The sequence below is a fragment of the Aptenodytes patagonicus genome, chromosome 11 (genome assembly GCF_965638725.1).
Source record: "Aptenodytes patagonicus chromosome 11, bAptPat1.pri.cur, whole genome shotgun sequence".
In the NCBI taxonomy this organism is placed as follows: domain Eukaryota; kingdom Metazoa; phylum Chordata; class Aves; order Sphenisciformes; family Spheniscidae; genus Aptenodytes; species Aptenodytes patagonicus.
In genome coordinates, this window is record NC_134959.1 from 12,820,224 (window position 1) to 12,837,578 (window position 17,355).

General features: G+C 36.3%; 1 long non-coding RNA gene across 1 annotated transcript in view; it reads left to right on the forward strand.

The window, feature by feature from the left end:
- Positions 1-9,879, forward strand: part of LOC143165617 (uncharacterized) — a 171,064-nt gene extending 161,185 nt beyond the window's left edge. Inside the window, exon 4 of the long non-coding RNA XR_012996283.1 lies at positions 9,621-9,879. This is a non-coding gene — a long non-coding RNA (uncharacterized LOC143165617). The remainder of the gene's footprint in view (positions 1-9,620) is intronic.
- Positions 9,880-17,355: the final 7,476 nt, after the last annotated feature.

Sequence of the window (17,355 nt, forward strand, 5' to 3'; positions counted from 1 at the left end):
TAAACAGAGAGAAAAACAACTGGAGAGGTGATCAGCGTAAAAGCAGCAGAGGGATGTGTAAAAAGAAACATGACACATGGATTGTATCACAACTAAGTGAGCTGGTTGTGTCAGCAGCGAAAGGCAAGCCTGAGCAAACGGTTTAGGACAGTGAGCAAAGAATAGGTGATGGAAAGAATATTTTGAAGTGCTGTACGATGTGGGGTGTGAAATAGATGAAACAGTTTTTTAGAAGTTTCCCACTAAAAATGAAGGACAGAATACATGTTGGAATTCTGAGACATAGAAAAACTCAGTAAGAAACTTTAAAGAGAAGGGTGAAAGCATAGGTGCAGGGCTCTGGCTAGCGTGCAATGAACGTTGAGTGAAACACAACCTGTTCAGAACAACAAGACTTGCAAAAACCATCCAGGACTGAATGAGTAGGGGAAAGTGAAAAGAATACAGATCTGCTTCAGAAAATGATAAGAAAGAAATGCTTACAGAATGTGAGGAAGATATAACAGATATTTTTATGTGATACTTGTAATAAGACAGAAATTGGTGTAGACACAATACAGCTGAATCTACTGAAATCTTTCACGGTCTTGACAATAGGTGTAGCAAGCTATCTGGCAGAAATGGCATATTTTGGGAGCTTATGGCCACAAAAACCTTAGTTAAACTAATAGAAAAAATTTACAGGAAATTATAAATTGTAATTAGAGGAGAAGCAAATAGAATGGATTTCCATGATCACGGGAGTGGGACAAGACAGGATGTTGTTACTGCCTTTGTTCAGTTTAGGGTTGGTTTTGAATTAAAAGATGAAGGGAGAGGGGGGAAGAATCCTATTGTGTGAGAAAACAGTGAAAAAACTTAGCTTCTCAGAGGATATTCATTTTATGGCTTCATTAAAGAACCATCAGAGGTTCCTCAGAGAAACTAAGACCAATAAGCAGAAATTCAGACTGAGGTTCAGCATACAGAGATAAGGAATGAAGTTTGAGACAGCTTAAAAGGGACTGTTAAAAGACAGTTTGAGGAATTTCAGATAACTGTTCTGCTTTTGCCTCTTGTTTGATAATAGTGCTATTTCTTCTTACCAACATGAGTCTCTTGCTTCAGTAAAATTATCTTCAATATAAACTTTTTAAAAAGGGTATGTGTGGGAAGTAGCACCCTGGAAAGTTATATGCAGAGCTTTCATACTTAATCTAATGGATCTAAGCATTTCTTAAGCAATCTGGAGAGGCCAACTTAGTTGAGAGTGCTCTTACAACTGATGGCTAAGATACCGCTACTAATTCATAACAAGTTTGAATGCAGTTGTATGTGTTTGAATGTTCTCAGTGATGTAGATGTCAAGTCCTTTTCCCTCTTGGTATATCTAACAAATAATTGGGAAATTTCCTAAACCCCTTAGATCTACGTGAATGATAGTCAAGTGCCCACTTTGCGTCCACCGTGTGTAGTCTGGGAGACTGTGGGGTTTTAATGTTTTCATTTAAATGAAAGTTGAAAACAATTGTAAAAAGGGCTTTGGTCGATTATAAGTAACTTTCTTATCCTTCTGGAATGTCGTAGTTGGAGATCATGTAGAACATGCTTAATTCTCTGTTGTTACATAGCATTGCCAAAACAAACACAAGCTTAATAGAGCAATACTATACATTGCAGCAGGAATGCTGCAAAAAAGTTCAAACAAGGAGCTCGCTCGCCTAGTAAGTACTGTGTTGAGTTGGATATGGGACTTTTAATTGCATGCAAGGAAAAAACGAGAGTGATTTCTCTGATGTATTGATTTATTGTACCTATGCCAACTGAGGCAAAGGAAGTACCCAGCTCTCCTAGGAAGCAATAGAATTATGCTTGTTTAACAGAGATTTTATTTGTTTTTTAATTATTTTTAATACTGTAAAAAAAATTTCCATATGAAAATTTTTAATTTGCACTTTTAGACTGTTGAGCTGGCATGTAAAGAAAACCTTGTTCTTACCAGATACTTTGAAATTTATTCAAAGACAACAATGCTTTTATAAACTTTATAAAAAGTTTTAAAAGAATGTAGCAATAGTCATATAATTACAATGATGGATTCATACCCATCTGCTTTGTTAGGAAGAATTGTTACTTTAGTCCAACTTCATAATTACCTTAATGTTGATATAGTTGCAGTTTTGTGGGTTTTTTTTCAATAATAGCATGTAATAGGGAACAAAAACACCAACAGCCAAGAAAATAATAGTTGTTCATAAGATGTTACTTCTTTTTTATTTATTTTTTTTTAACTGACACTGCAGTACAGAAGTCTGCTAGGTAGAAGCATGCCAAACTTATTTTTATCATTATTGCTATTATTGCTGTTTATGACAATAATGTACTTTAAATTTATAGTCTTGAGCCATCTTTGGTATATAAGACTATATGTGTAGCTATACATACCTAATTATTTGTGGAAGGTATTAGTATTGTAAATACAGCTTATCTCTGTTATGAGAGTGGCATTAATAACAGAATTTCATAAATGCCAACATATAGTACGATAATTTCAAGACTCTCTGAAAATATGGTGTATTGTAGCTAAAGCTGTTCACAAATGCATGTTGTGTGTGTGGATGGGGAGGGGGAGGAGGGCTGTTTTGTGCTCAGAATGCTTTCTGATGCATAAATATTAGCATTAAATAATTTTGAATACCTTGTTTCCTAAAAAGATTAGTAGCTCTTCTCTATGTGATAAATTGTGCAAGAGTTATTGTTCACACTAGTCTTCATACTGTATTATTCTGTGTAGCTTTAAATAACCAAGTCCAAATTATGCTCAGCAAGCTGTTGGGAAAGCTTGGAGGAATCTCAGAGCTGAAGGGCCAATTTGTGCCCTGACTTACATCCTGTGCAAATGCACTGACTTCATGCTGACTGTAAAGGATATAAGGTGGTAAAGGATTTAATCTGTAGCATTTATTTTTTACTTAGCTTGGTTCTATTTTTTTCTATTTTTTATTTACTTATGATTCCATCCTAATGTAGAGGAACATTGTGCCTATGTATTGCTAGTTTGTAGACAGCAGCATTTCGCACTCTTTTACTTGGCATCTCAAATTTTACATGAAACTCTTATTTAAAAAAAAAAAAAAAAAGAGAAATCTACATGCTTGTTTACCAAAACTCCAATTTATATTGGATCACATTTGGAATCACAAACTCTGCACTTGTAAATATTGCACAATAATGTATATCCTTTGTATAAAATATATCATATAAATAAAAAAACATAAAATATATATTGTTATCTCATTGTGGCCATATATTTGTTTCCTTAAATTGGTAAGTACATGCCAGTTCTTTTTTTGTGCATCTAGATTGTCTCATCTCAATGAGACTTTTTGTAGTCCACGTTGCTCTGATTTCAGGAGAGATCCCGCTTGCTATTCTGCATGTAAAATTATAGGCATGGGGGAGACAGGCTGCGTAAATGTGGCTTCACCAAATTTGGTTTGAATTACCAAAGATCCAGTGAGCTATTGCAATACAAAGTATCAGTGTATCATTTTGCCTGATTTTATATTTCTCCCTCTCTTCTAATTGTCTAGGAGTGACTTCTTATACTAGAAAATAGAGACTGAAATAAGGGTTCTTTGGAAATATCAGTCATCTTGCTGTACTTAGGTATTTTCATCTGATTTTCTTCCCTGATGACTTCTGCAGCAAGAAAAGCTCAACTTCTGGTTGTTAACTGATTGGCAGAAAGTGACAAAAGCAAAGACATTCAGGCATAGACCTAATAATGAATTCAAGCTGTGGAAATAATTTAACACACCATGTGAAAGAGGTGAACTGAGCAGTTTCCACTGAGTTTAAGGACAAGGTGAAGAATTCCACTTTTCTTAATGACCTTAGGAAAAAAAAGTATTTTGTAAGACTATCCATCTTACAGTAATTAGACCTAAGTCTGTTTAATAAGGAGAGTGTAAGGCCAGATACTGCATTTGCCTTTTTTGCTGTCCCACCATATACCTTGTGTATCTTTACTGACCAGGTAGTCCCACCGAAATAGGTGGGACTGTTGTTTTAGCACATGGTAGTTCATCACATGGGAGTGAACCTTGTGAATAGGTCCTCCTGAATTACTCTTTTATTAGTCTGCTTTCTGTACTGCCGAATGCTGACAATCCACCTCACCATTGATTAATACAAGGAAAATGCTAATAATTTCAATGGGAAAAAACCCCCACATAATGTGTAATTGCTGTCTAGTCCACAGACCCTCCCATTGTTATTTTCAAGTGATGATGATGCTCACCCCTACTCCATTGCTAAGCTAGAAAAAAATGTTAGTTGACTGGATAGTAGAAGAGAGTGAACCAAGTTATGCTACTATTCAATGCTCGCTACAGTTTGTTTTCATAACAGTTTAATTCAGCAGTAATGGAATTGGAGAAGCTGTTTTAGAGTGACAAGAATCAGAAAATAAATGCAATTTTTTGGTGATTAATGACTTCAGAAATAACTGGCTTAGAAAACCTTGTTGGCTTTAACCATTCCCTTCAGTCAGGGTTACTGTGTAAGGCTAGTTTGGCTATTCTGCCATTTTGTGTTTTCTGGGCATTCAGTCACAAGTTTGAAGATCAGAGATTTTGGCAAAATTATAACCATTTGAAATGTTCACTGAATCTGCAAATACAATGAGTAGAATTACTAGTAGATATCATAGACTAATGAGAAAAATTAATGTGGGTCAAACATAGCTACGGTTAACCTCTGCAACTTGCCTAAGACAAATAAAATATAGTCTTTCACTAAGTGATTGAAAAAAATTGTGATCTCCACTTGAAATCTGATTCAAATGGTAATGTGCAAAAATGCTTCAAAAAGGACAGTAACCTTTGTCAGTCACATATAGAAAAGCAGCTGGTGAAAACGAGAGCTTTGTGCTTTCAGATCAGGGTCTCTTTTCACCACTGTAATAGAGTTTTCAATGCACTTCCACAGAAAAGGAAAAGACTGTCTTCATATGCTTTATCTCCTCCAAAACCATGAAGTTTGTCTCCTAGGATTCCTCCTGAAGTGGCCTTTAGAAATTTTTGCATAAACTTGCCACATCTTCTACCCTAGTTTTTCTCTCTTGGCCTTTACTACTCCAGACTAAGTTTTCTGCCTTCTCAAGAAGTTAGAGAAGAGGGTGTCAATGAGAACTCCCACTGAGACTTTCTTCAGGTACAAGAAAGTTCAAGCCTTGTGTAGGAAAGCCATCAAAAAAGGAAGGAGGGTTGAAAACCTCAATTTGCCCCAATTCCAACCCACCATTAATAAGTGCCTTGCTTTTCTGTTTCCATGTAGAAAGTTTTGGAAACTTACTCCTGTGCAAGCATAATTTTTGAAAGATCCTTTACGGAAGCTATTAACTCTGCTGGCATATGGAGAACTTACAATTTCTGCGAGTGTTATACAGGAGAGACCCTCTCATGCGAGCATATGATGCATTTAACTTGTGTTATGAAATCTGCCTCTATATCTGGCAATGATTTCAAATTTCCCGAGGTCTCTGTTTAAACTATAACAGAACTCCCAAGCACAAACTGTCACTGAAGGGGAGCTGAAGTTATGGTATGTTATGCTTAGGTAAAAAATATTAACAGAATATTTTAATTGTTTAGGCAGATGAGACATAAAGCGATGATGTGTACATTTTCAAAAGTGGTCTTAGCATTTACTTTTGTATTGCATACCGATGCTCAATCACTCCCTCTCTTCCCTATCTCCCAAAGACATTGTCTGATGTGTTTCTAAAATGCATTTTGTCTCATGCAGATAACTGATACCGATTCTGCTGGCCAAAATTTTTAACTATTAATTTTTTTTTTTACTATTAATTGCCAACTGCATGAGGAACTGTGGCTCTCTTTCCCCTCCAGAAGCCCCCCTTTCTTAAGAAAAACAATCTATTTCATATGATGGTTTTCACAAAGGATTGTAATCCTCCCAGTTGACCATCTCACCTCTGACCAACTATCCCACTTGCACCTCTTTTAAAATAGGTGGTTATGAAGTGTTTTGCTCTTTTCCCTTTGGAGTATGGAAAGAATATCCTGGGGGTTATGGATGATTCTTGCACAAGTAGAAGGAGTGCAACATTGATGACTGGTGAAAATAAGGAAGGTTTTTTTGAGTGTTAATACCCCTGTATCTAAATCACATACTTCCAACAATGTAGTTTCTTTGTAAGATAATATACGTGGTTAGAATTTGTTTTGCTGGAACTTAACAGTTATCAGCTGGAATAAGTTCATAAACCCCTGTGTTCCTGTGTTACCCGCTTCTATAGGTAGTTTGGTGGTCAGTAATCTAACTCACAGAGAGCTTTGGCTGCTCACACTCTTGTTCTCTCCAATACTGTTTAACTCTTCTACGGGTCTATCACAAGTTCTACTAAGACATGAGGATAAATGAGTGGCTTTTTCCTGAAAATCCAGTGCATCTCAGATATTAGGGCATTGTTGTTGAAGACTGTTTACTATGCTGCCCCCTAATGAAGCTTCGTTTTAATTTTTCTGAATTAATTAAACACTAAAAGCAGTTCAAATAGTGTGTTTTCTGTTGGGAATCACAGCCACTTATGTAGGCCTGCTACTGAAGCTGGCAGGGGCTGGAATTATTTCTGTAAAAGTTTTTATATGTTCTATAACTTTATATAAATTTCCTTTCAAACTTGGGGCTTGTACCCAAGCTTCAAAATGAGGAAGTGAATTTTTACAGTCTTGTTATAATGGAAAGGTTGACCTTAATTATCGTCACATGAATGACTTAAATAATATAGGAAAAATTAAGTAAATAATGAAATTATAAAATTATATTTTCTTCTATTAAGTCCTTAGAAAACCAACATTATAACTTAAAAAAATGCAGCAAATAAAGATGTTTAGTTAGTTATGTTGATTCTTTGCCACCTTCCTTTCTCCTCCTTTAAAAAAAAACAACCCACAAAACACTGTTTTAGGCGAAAGCTGTTTCTATCATATTATTTTTTTCCAAGACACGCACTCAGTGCCTAGACTTTTAAACAAGTGCTTTATCCTTGAAAATTAAAATAAAATATTTTCATGTAATCAGTAAATTTTGTTATGAAACTTTACAGCAGCTATATTAAACGATAAGAATAACTACTATTTTGAAATTCTGAACATCTTATAATTAGACCAGCCTTTAAGAAATATTCAGAGTTAAGGCACATTAGAATGTATTCCACAACATGGAGACAGCCCTGACAAAGAAACATTATTCTTAGATTTACAATTAATTACCCTTATGTCTATACCTTGCATTCAATTTGCATATCTTAAAAGTGCTGTAAATTTCATAGCACTCCCTTGTTATTTAAGATCATTCCGCTTTAGTAAAAGTTTCTACAGTGATAACTTTCTCTTGATTATGTAGTTGTGAGGTCAATAAATCTGGCTTTACTTTGCTCTACAATGTTATAATTTTTCTTTTTTTGTGTGTTTTTCATTATTTTGTTCCTTGTTCCTCCTGCCCTCTCATTTATAATCCCCCGAAGAACCAGTAGATAGAGAAGTCTGGCTAGAAGACGAAGTGAGTGGTCAGATTCTCAGATGTTATCTTTTTCCCAGAACGCACTGGTACTGGGTGTCTGACATGTTCTATACATCTTTCTAGTGTCAACCTCATTAAACAAATACAACTTGATGTATAGCTCTCAAGAAATGAAATTTCATGCAACAAATTTTCTCTATTCCAGCTTGTGTTCTTCCTTTTTCTCCCTCTTTCTTTTCTGCTTCAGGAGTAATTTTGTACATTCTTGAGTTCTAGCATAATTTTACATGGTGACTATTCATAATTTTGTACCTTGAAATTTATCAGTGTTTTTCTGGTATTTAAAGGAATATCCGTGTTTTAAGCTCACAACTTGACGTTTCCTACTTTCTAAACAAGGAATCATTACTGCTGGATAAGATGTGATATACCATTCAGAATGTGGTTCAGTATGTTTACTTTGGTCAGATACGTATGTGGATTTTCTCTAAATATTAGACATATCTGTTGCAACACACTTGTTGTAAATGTCATAGTCTTCTATGGGTTATTATGTATAAATGTACTAGAACTGTGTTTTATGGTCTAATTCAAGGTTAACACAATATCTTGTAAGCCAGAAGGACATTGAACACTTTGCCAGAATAGTAAATATTACTCTCATCCTTTTTTTCTTTTTTTTTCCCTTTAGCTTAAAAGAATTTTAAAAAGAAATATATTTCCAAACTAAAATAAACCTTCTTTAATGAGACTATATATTATTTACAGAAAAATGCCACTAAACTCAATTAGTACTGGCCTCACCACTGGGTAGAATTGAAGCTGTTGAATTTTTTTTTTAATGTAGTTCATTGAAGTAATTTACTGAATCTGGGGCAATATTCTATTTTTAATCAAGTTTAAAAGTATAATGTATGAGAAAACAGCAACACACTGTATAGATTTTTGTAGATGCACTGCTGTAAAAAATACGCAGACAAATGCATAAAGTTTATGCCCATCTTCTTTCTTTTACTAAGAAAAATTGTTTGAATGTTATTTTAAACAGGTAATTCCTTATTGCTACCCCTCCGTATTATTAATTGGTAGCTTATTAGAGTTATTTTAAAAGTTATTATTAGTGTCTTTTTCATTTAATATTTTACTATATAACACTATTATTTAAAACTAGTTTGCTGGATAACAGCAGCCGTCCAAAACATTGTCTGCTGCTCAGAAACAGAAATAATAAAATAATGGAAAGCAGAGCTATTGTATTAAAGTAATGACTAGCTATACTTCATATATTAAGCAAAAGAATACGATACTTTTAAATGCTTTCTTATTGAGCGATCCAATCATTGTGAACTTTAAAGCTGAGTATATATGTTTTTAAAATGAAAGAATCTGTTTTTTTTCCCTTGAGACATGATGTTGAAGTTCTGGGAAAGAACAGGGTGCAAGATTTAACAAATATACTCATCTCTGCTTCTGAATTTCTCTCAGGCCTTTTAATATATAAATAGTTTTGAAGATCTAAAGTAACTACATTTATCCTGATTTTTATGGGCCTGATACAAGCAAGTGTTGAATATGGCACTATTTTATTTGATTATAATATAACATTTCTATTAAAATGATTTTTAAAAACCTTCCCAAATTTCCAATAACACTATTTCAAGGAATATAACATGGTAGTGGAGATTAGCTAGCCCTAGAATACCTTGGCAAAAGTGTTCGAGTAGCAAGAGTTTTTCTAGTCTTATGTCCTATATACATCTGTTAAATTACTCGGAGATCTCATTAAATAAAGCTAATGTACTTGTAAAACAGTAGGGAGAGACAGTATATCATTGTAACTGTTAGAAAGAGCCATTCTGGCAAGGAGGGAGCCAAGAAGGCTAGGTGTATGCTGGTCAGTGTAGATGTTTCTAGGCCATAAATCTTGGCCCTTTCCTGCCTAGTTATTGTGTATTTCTTTAGGTGAGAGATTGATTGTAGCAATGGAAGATGAATTTGCCCATAGACCCTTTCTTTTTTTTTTTTTCCTTTATACTCCTGATGCCTCGCCAAGGTGATAATGCTTTTTTTCCTGCAATCATTTGTTTCAGATTAAAAGCATGAAACTGCATGGAGAAACACAAGAAAGCTTGTCTCTGCAGTCAGGCAAAGATGAGGGCATGAAGATGTATAACTGTCCCAGGTGGGAGAAGAGTACAGTTTACCCCCTCAGGATTTGTAACAGGTTTGTGTGAAGGAGAATGAAATAGGGTAAAATTCGAGAAAGAACCCTGGCATTTCTTTATTGTGCATTTTGAGCGTGGTATTTTAATTTTTTAAGTATTGCTGAGTTGTGCAACAGTGCTACTAAAATATTCCTTACCTGTGTATTTACTGCTGAGCAAATCGCGTAAGAACTGCACCCTTCCATGTTTCCTGTCACCGTCCCCCCCCCCCCCCCCCCCCGCCATTTATACTGCATGCTGAACATGGAGGGGAATACTTTTCATGAATATATATAGATGCAGAATTTATAAGGATCAATATAGTCACAAATGTTGTACAACATGTCAGGATATCATAAAAAGCAGGCAGTTCTATATAAAATACTAGCTTAATCTTGGAGATTTTAAAGCCTCATTAAAATGTGGATAAAGTCCATGTATGGAATGGCAGCATTCAAAAGGTTGAAGTTGTATATCTGTGGTGCAGAAATTTTAACCATTACATTTGAATGTCAGTCGACTCATTTGATCACAGATGATATTAACATGTAAAAAGTTAAGATGATGAGATGCATCGTACATATCATATAACCCAATAGGATTTGTTGTTTAAGGTTTGGGGAGTGCGATGAATAACCTTGGCCCTTAATTTGTGAAATCTGAGATTCTAAAATAGAGGTGATGATATGAGCATCTCATAGCAATCAAATTATACATCATAAGACTTCCAGGCAAACTTTATAACTTCTGCTAAGAAAAGACCTCACTGCTTAATTGGGTAGAAAGATTGGGTGGTGCAGTGGCCTTTCCCTGCGCTGAAGGGGTAATGAGAGAGCGCGGCTGTGGCTGGGATGGGAACCTGGTTAGAATAGAATAGGCACTTTTAAAAAAACAAGAGGACATGTCTGTAGCTGCTAGCAACTTTAACACTGAAAATTGCAGATATTCAGGTTCTTGCATGTTTATGTAATATAGCTGTCCTAGCTTTGCAGATAGTTTCTTTTTACTAAAAGGTAGTATTTGATCCCTCTTGCATTGTTTTTTGCCAGATTTGCCATAATCTGATAGTGTGTTGTACACATCTGCTTGGCAAAGTTATCTGGTAGTAACAAATATGAGGATTCCGAGTGTTTTTTCATGGAGAAGCTTTGAAAGTCAAGCAAATACTTTTATCTTGACCTTTCTGCAACGCTGCCCCATATTCACTAGTTGTCAGCACATGTTTGTCTGGAGCCATTCGTCACTGCCATCCGTCACTCCTCTGCCATTCCCATCAGTCCCATTATCTGGGATCAGGAGAGAGCTGAGGACGTAGCCTGAAGGATCATTAAACCTCAGCTTCCAGGTACTGCAGGTAGTCCAGGTGGTCTGTTGTTATTTATAATAAAGAAACAACGCAGCAGAACTGCCTGGCAGTGGCCCATGAGGCCTAAAGAAAGGACGGGCTGAGGGATGTCATCACTGAAGGACAGCTAAAAGTGGACTTTCTTTCTCCCACACTGTAAGCAGAGAGAATTTATTGAACATCTGTTCAGTACATGGCTGGGAAGATTGATTAATTTAATTGCTCACACTTTGCTTAAGTAACATTTGAATACTTAATGTCAGGTTTGAAGGATATTACAACATTTACTCACACACCTTTTTAAAGAGGCAGAGTTTCTCATCACTTTTCGTGTCTTTCAAGGAAGTTGAAATGCATCCTGAAATCTGGTTTACCGAGAGGTCTGGGAAAACTGGAGCAAGTGGGGAAAGCTGCTTCCTCTCATAAAAGCAACTAGTTATTTTTCGCATTTTGCTCATTGTGATAAATTATTAACGTAATGAGGTTGGATCATTCTCACTGAATGGTGGTAATTTTCCTTCTGGTATCCAGGATAGAGACAGTTCAGCATATTATATATTTCTGTACCCTTTAACATAATACCATGGTCATATTGAAGGAGTAGATGAGTTAAAGCCACAATAATTTATTGCGTGTTCTATTCAGAGAGGGTATTTGGGAAGAAATTCCTGAGATCCTCTCAAAGAACCCCACCCCTGTACTAAGGGAGAAACATTAAGCCATGCAACATTTAGTGTTGCGCATTTCTATACATTTTTGTATACCTCTGATAGTTTCTCAGCTGCATAGCTCTGAAAAGTTTATCACCAGTCTGACCAAATACGAGAAAATCCAACTGAAAGTATTAATGGGCACGTAGAGTATCTAGCACAAAAAACCTAAACCTTTACCAAATATACCACAGTTAACCTTTTTTTTTAGAACAGCGAATGTTGATGATATTGCCCGTACATCTGGTAGCAATGTCTGTGACTACTAGCAAATGCTTATTGTTTAAAGATAAAGGTGAAGCTCCTTGTTTTGCTGCAGTGTAGAACTGGCTTTGCATTTATCACCATCAGATGTTAAACCGAGAAAAAGCAGACTGATAGATAGTGGTTCATGTGCAAAGACTGATTCTGTATGATTTTTTCCCATCCTAAAAGTGATTTTTTTTCCATCTTCTATGCTCTAGTAAAGATGTTCTTTGATCTCTCTGTACAGCAGTTCATTTTAAGTCTGATATACAGTCAGATATTCTATTAGATACAAGATCTTTAAATATTTGTCTTACTTTGTGTGTAATTTGCTTTGGAACTGTTAGTCCAATAAATAGTAAATGATACTGACTTACATAGCCATGTATTTTTATTGTCAAAGATACCGTATATAATGTTCTCACAACAATGCTTAACTCTGAGAGGGTAGGGATTTAACACTGCTACATGACTAATTTACTACCTTCAAACATAAAAAGGGAAGCCTGGGGAGAAAGGCCTCATATGAAGCTGCATAAAACAGAGCAATAGTATCATGTAGTGGTACTTAATAATGGCGCTGGCATTTTGTTAGCATCTCTACAAGAAAAAAATTGTTCTTAGAGAAGGATAATCTACAGTCAAATCTGATTGAAGTCAAAAGAAACATTGGCTGATTTCTTTGAAAGATGCCCGTCTGTCCCTGAATTTGACTGTACACAATACATCCTGCAACAACGAGTCAGATTGTCAAGGCCAGAACCAGGTGCCTATGTTACTTGTATCCTTCTACATCAGTCATACTGTAGGGAGCAGACAATTAATTCTGGAGCAAAATTGAAAGTCAGAGGCAGAGTGTGAAAGAACAGAATGACAATAATAAAGTGCCCCTGCCTCACATTAATCTCCCTCACTTCAGGGCTGTCAGAGGCGGCCTGGCGGTGACTAATGCCAAGCTTTGCATACAGTGGTCACAGACATGAGCAGCATGCTCCCCTTACAGCATCCGCGATTCGCTTTGTTGAGTTTTTGACTCCTGCGGAATCATTGAAAAAACATAGCCGCTGGTCATAGGTAGGACGAAGTTCCTTCATCATACACCTATTGATCGATGGGCAGTATTCCTGGGCTTGGCTTTAGGAAAAAAAAAAAAAAAAAAGAAAAAAGGAATCCTGACAAATGCAGTGAGATTAAACTAACTTTTTGAACGGATGAGCTCAGCAGATAAGGGTTAATAAATTTAGCTTTGAGGAAGTGCATATCATGTGCAAGTCCAAGCATCAAGACAAAATGATCTTGCACCTCTATAGACACACTAATCCATTAACATTGCAAAAGACTTTGATGCACATTTGGGAATTGTGTTCCATTGATTTTATTGTCATCTTTTTGCACAAATAGTAAATAGGCTAACATTTAAGGAACAGTGTAATTATTCCCGAAAAGCAAGACATCAATGTAAAGTTTATTGTTGTAGACCAGACATTTTGACAGGAATACTGTAATATCCCAGAGGTGTCACTGGGTTACTGAAAAGGTTAAAAATTGGTGCATTGTGTTGGAGAAGAAAGGCAGTAACAACAAACAGCATTCAAAAAATCACAGGCACTTCTGTAGGAAAGTGGAAATGTGTCATGTAACAACATACAGCTTCTGTAAGTGGATTGCTGCACTGAGGAAGAAAGTGAAACATACCTAATGAAAATGCTTCCTCCACTATCAGCGTTTCAAGGCGCTCTCTCTTTATTTAGGTTGCAAAAATAACTTTCCTCTCAGGTTCCTCCTTTTATTGTATGTGAACCCCACACCTGCTGGTGTGTTGTGGAGTTTGATAGGGCTGTGTCTGAAAATTTCATTTATCTTCTCTGATAATCGTGGGAGAAAATTCCCATGCGAGACTTTACTTGCTAGACGAGGCTGGTTCTTTCCGTACTAGCCATGTGTATGTATACTAAATCAGGAGGACAATAGTATTTTTTGTAGAGTGTTATCTGACAAGGAGAAAAGTACTTGCAGTCTTGTGTTAGAGTTGACCAGCAGAGAAGCATTCATTAGAATCTGAATGAGAAGAGGGAAGGGATATATGGCAATTTATTGTATGTAACCAAGAACAACATGTTCTATGTTGAAGTATCTTGTTGTTTAGCATTCTAGAGGACTAGGAAGGAAGCACATAGGTCCTCTTGTATACCAAATATAGTATGTTACTGGATCAGGAATTGAAATGTAGTTACAGTGACATTTTGAGCCTTGTCCACTGTCAAGAACTGTAGTTTTTTTTCCTTTTCTAAGTAAAGTTATTTCCATTAACAAATCCCAAGTCCCAGTTTTGACTTAAAACATTTTCATAGCATTTCTGATATTTTTTTCAAGCTACTCAATTGGATATGTAATTGTCTTTTCTTCAAGAAGATAATAGGAAGTATAAAAAATCTCTATCATGAGCCATCAGTATGGTTTGAATCTGGGAACCTAAGCGCAGATCTTTAGTGCTTGTTTAAGCTGAAGGAGGAAGTCTGCTATCTGGCAGCAGTGACTTTTGTCCTTCACTTGGATTAGCCATCTCATGTGTTGCAAAACATATTTTACAAGCATTGTACAAAAGCATAAGATGAAATATGCATATGGTATGTGCCAGACTTTTCCAAGGATATTGATATGAATACTTTTAACAATATGTAGTCACTCACCTTGGGGCTCCATTTTAAATGTCATTCTAAATTCTAGGTTATTTAAACCAAAACCAGTTTATGGTAGTGGTGGCATTTTGGGAGGCTGGCGAAAGGACATAGAAAGAAGCCACCTTGATTTGCGCATTATCTGCTTGGTCACTCCCTAGAGGTTGTTATTCAAGTTCCTACTGGCAGAAAGAAGGAAGGCTTCAGTCTCACACACATAATGCCACTACTTTCTCACCTAGTGAGTTTAGACCTGACTTTTTCAATCTGTTCATGGATAGTCCTGTTCTCTGGTTCCATAACCAGCGATAAGAACAAGCAATGAAATCCCAAGACTGATGTCAACTGCAGACCCAGCGGAGGTGCCACTAATAAATGGTGAATATGGCACTCCTTACTTACACAATGCCTTTGGAATTTTTCAAATGAGGTGGAGATCTGTTTTTCAGAGCTATGTAAAATGTGTATGTAGCATTGTAGTTCTAGTTCTGGGAAGAGTCACAGTTAGGGAGCTGTCAATTGAAACAGCATTCTTCAAATGTTTTGAATAAATAATTGGTGTGTGAATCCTGCATCCTCAGCTGACTTAGATGTGGTAGATCTAATTATGTCAATGCTGTGTACTTTTAAATGCTTCCTTTTCTTTGTCGCCAATACATTTATTCTATTTCTTTTTAATTAACTGAAAAAATGTGATTTCCATATCTTTTTCTTCTTTATGTTTTATAGGGATGTAAGATGTCTGGCTTTCTTGCTCCTCTAACATAAGAAAAAAGCCACACCTAGAAATTCTAGGGGTTTTGTTTTACAGAAACCATGAACAACTTATATATAAATGAAAAAACCAGCACTTCAGTTGTTCAAGAAAACCAGCGTTGCTATACAGAAGAAAACTAATGAATCTTGCTTTCTGCTTGCTGGTAGAATACGTGAGTTCTGCTGACCTCAAATCACTCTCAGTTTAGCAGGCTATGAGGGCAGAAAACTGTTCCCAAGCTTCCCACTGAAGGTGTATCATCCTGCAGCATACACGGCTATTTTGGCTACCGATGGGGACATACTGCTGATTCCATATCCACAAAATCTGGAGAGAACTCAGGTCACACAGACTGGTTTCCCTTCGGCTAAGATGAAAAAGCCTAAATTCTATCCCCCACATTGGAAGATTAAGAGTTGCTTAGCTGCCCAGATTGCATTCCCACTTCTATGCACAAAATTGGGCCTTACTATATTTATGTATCGTTTTGAAACAGGGAGAAATTAATGCGATTTCTAAAGTATTGTCCATTAAGGATACATATAAAGAGAAGTTCTATAAAATTGTGGAAATCAACATATTTGCAAATAAATATAGTTTTGCAGTAGAACATGTTAATACTCATAAAACAAATTCAGGAAAAGTTGTATCCGTTCAGAGAGTATTCTTACTTTACAGTATATCTAACCACACCATGTCCAACTTATATGGGCACTCTTTTGGTACGATTCATAAAAAGGCAGGAGCCCTTTTCCATAATGGGGATTGTTCCCCATATTTGTGACATAGATGATGCCAGTTGCTTAAAGTGGCATCTTCTCACAACGTCCTGTTCATTGTAAATTATGTTTCTGTATTTTTTTTTCTTCGTTACGGGGAAATGCAGTGAGCCCCTAAACGTGTAGCCAGCTTTTGAAGGAAAGGCAAAGCTTCCCCTTAGATGTGATTGATACGTTATTGTTGCTTATGGTACAAATAAGGGGGATGTCACATGATCTTATTGGAAACAAGCAGTCTTTCTCTTAACTCTGTTTCAACCACTTGTTAGCGGTTTTCTCCTTAAGCCCTTCAGTGTGGTTTACAGGCAGCAGTGACCACCAATATGCATTTGTATTGGACTTTTGTCTGATTAGAAAACAATGAAGAATACAGAAAACATATCTGAATTACTAAATATTCATTAAATAAGATATCAGATCTTCGGATAATTCAGGTGGGAAGGGACCTCAGGAGGTCATCTAGGCCAATCTCCAGCTCAAGCTGTTACTTCAGTATTTATGACTGGCCTTAATTAAGCACTCCTGGAACTTGTCTACAATGCTGAACCTGGTTCTACCTCTGCATTCATTGAAGCTATGGAGGTTTACCACTGAGAGCAGGGTTCAACTTAATGGTAAGCACTTCTTCAATGTCTGTCTTCGATCTGCCTTTGAAAGTTGCATTCAATATATTCTCCCTGTAACCTTAGAAGACTTTTTCTTAGGTATGGATACAGCAAAGACAGACTTGTCTTTTCACTCAGCTTTAAAAGCTTTAATTATATTTGACAACATTTTGTACTGAGCTTGGCTTGTTCTCTCACAAGGAGAACGTATGCAAACTTTACATAGAAGTAGGCAGAAAATTCTGGCTACATGTTTGCTATAGCAAAAGCCAATTCACTGAAAGGCAAGCCTTATACTTATTTTGTTGAAGCTTGAACATGGAGATATGTCTAGTGCCCAGTATGGAATTTTGGATCAAAATGGCAAAGGAAAATGCAGAACCAACTGCAGTTTGAGGCCCAGAACATTTATATGGATATTGTCTATTTGGATCTCTCATCTTGTTTTCTTGTTCACTCCCATGATGTCTCCCTCAGCCCCACAAATTCAGCTTTCTCCCG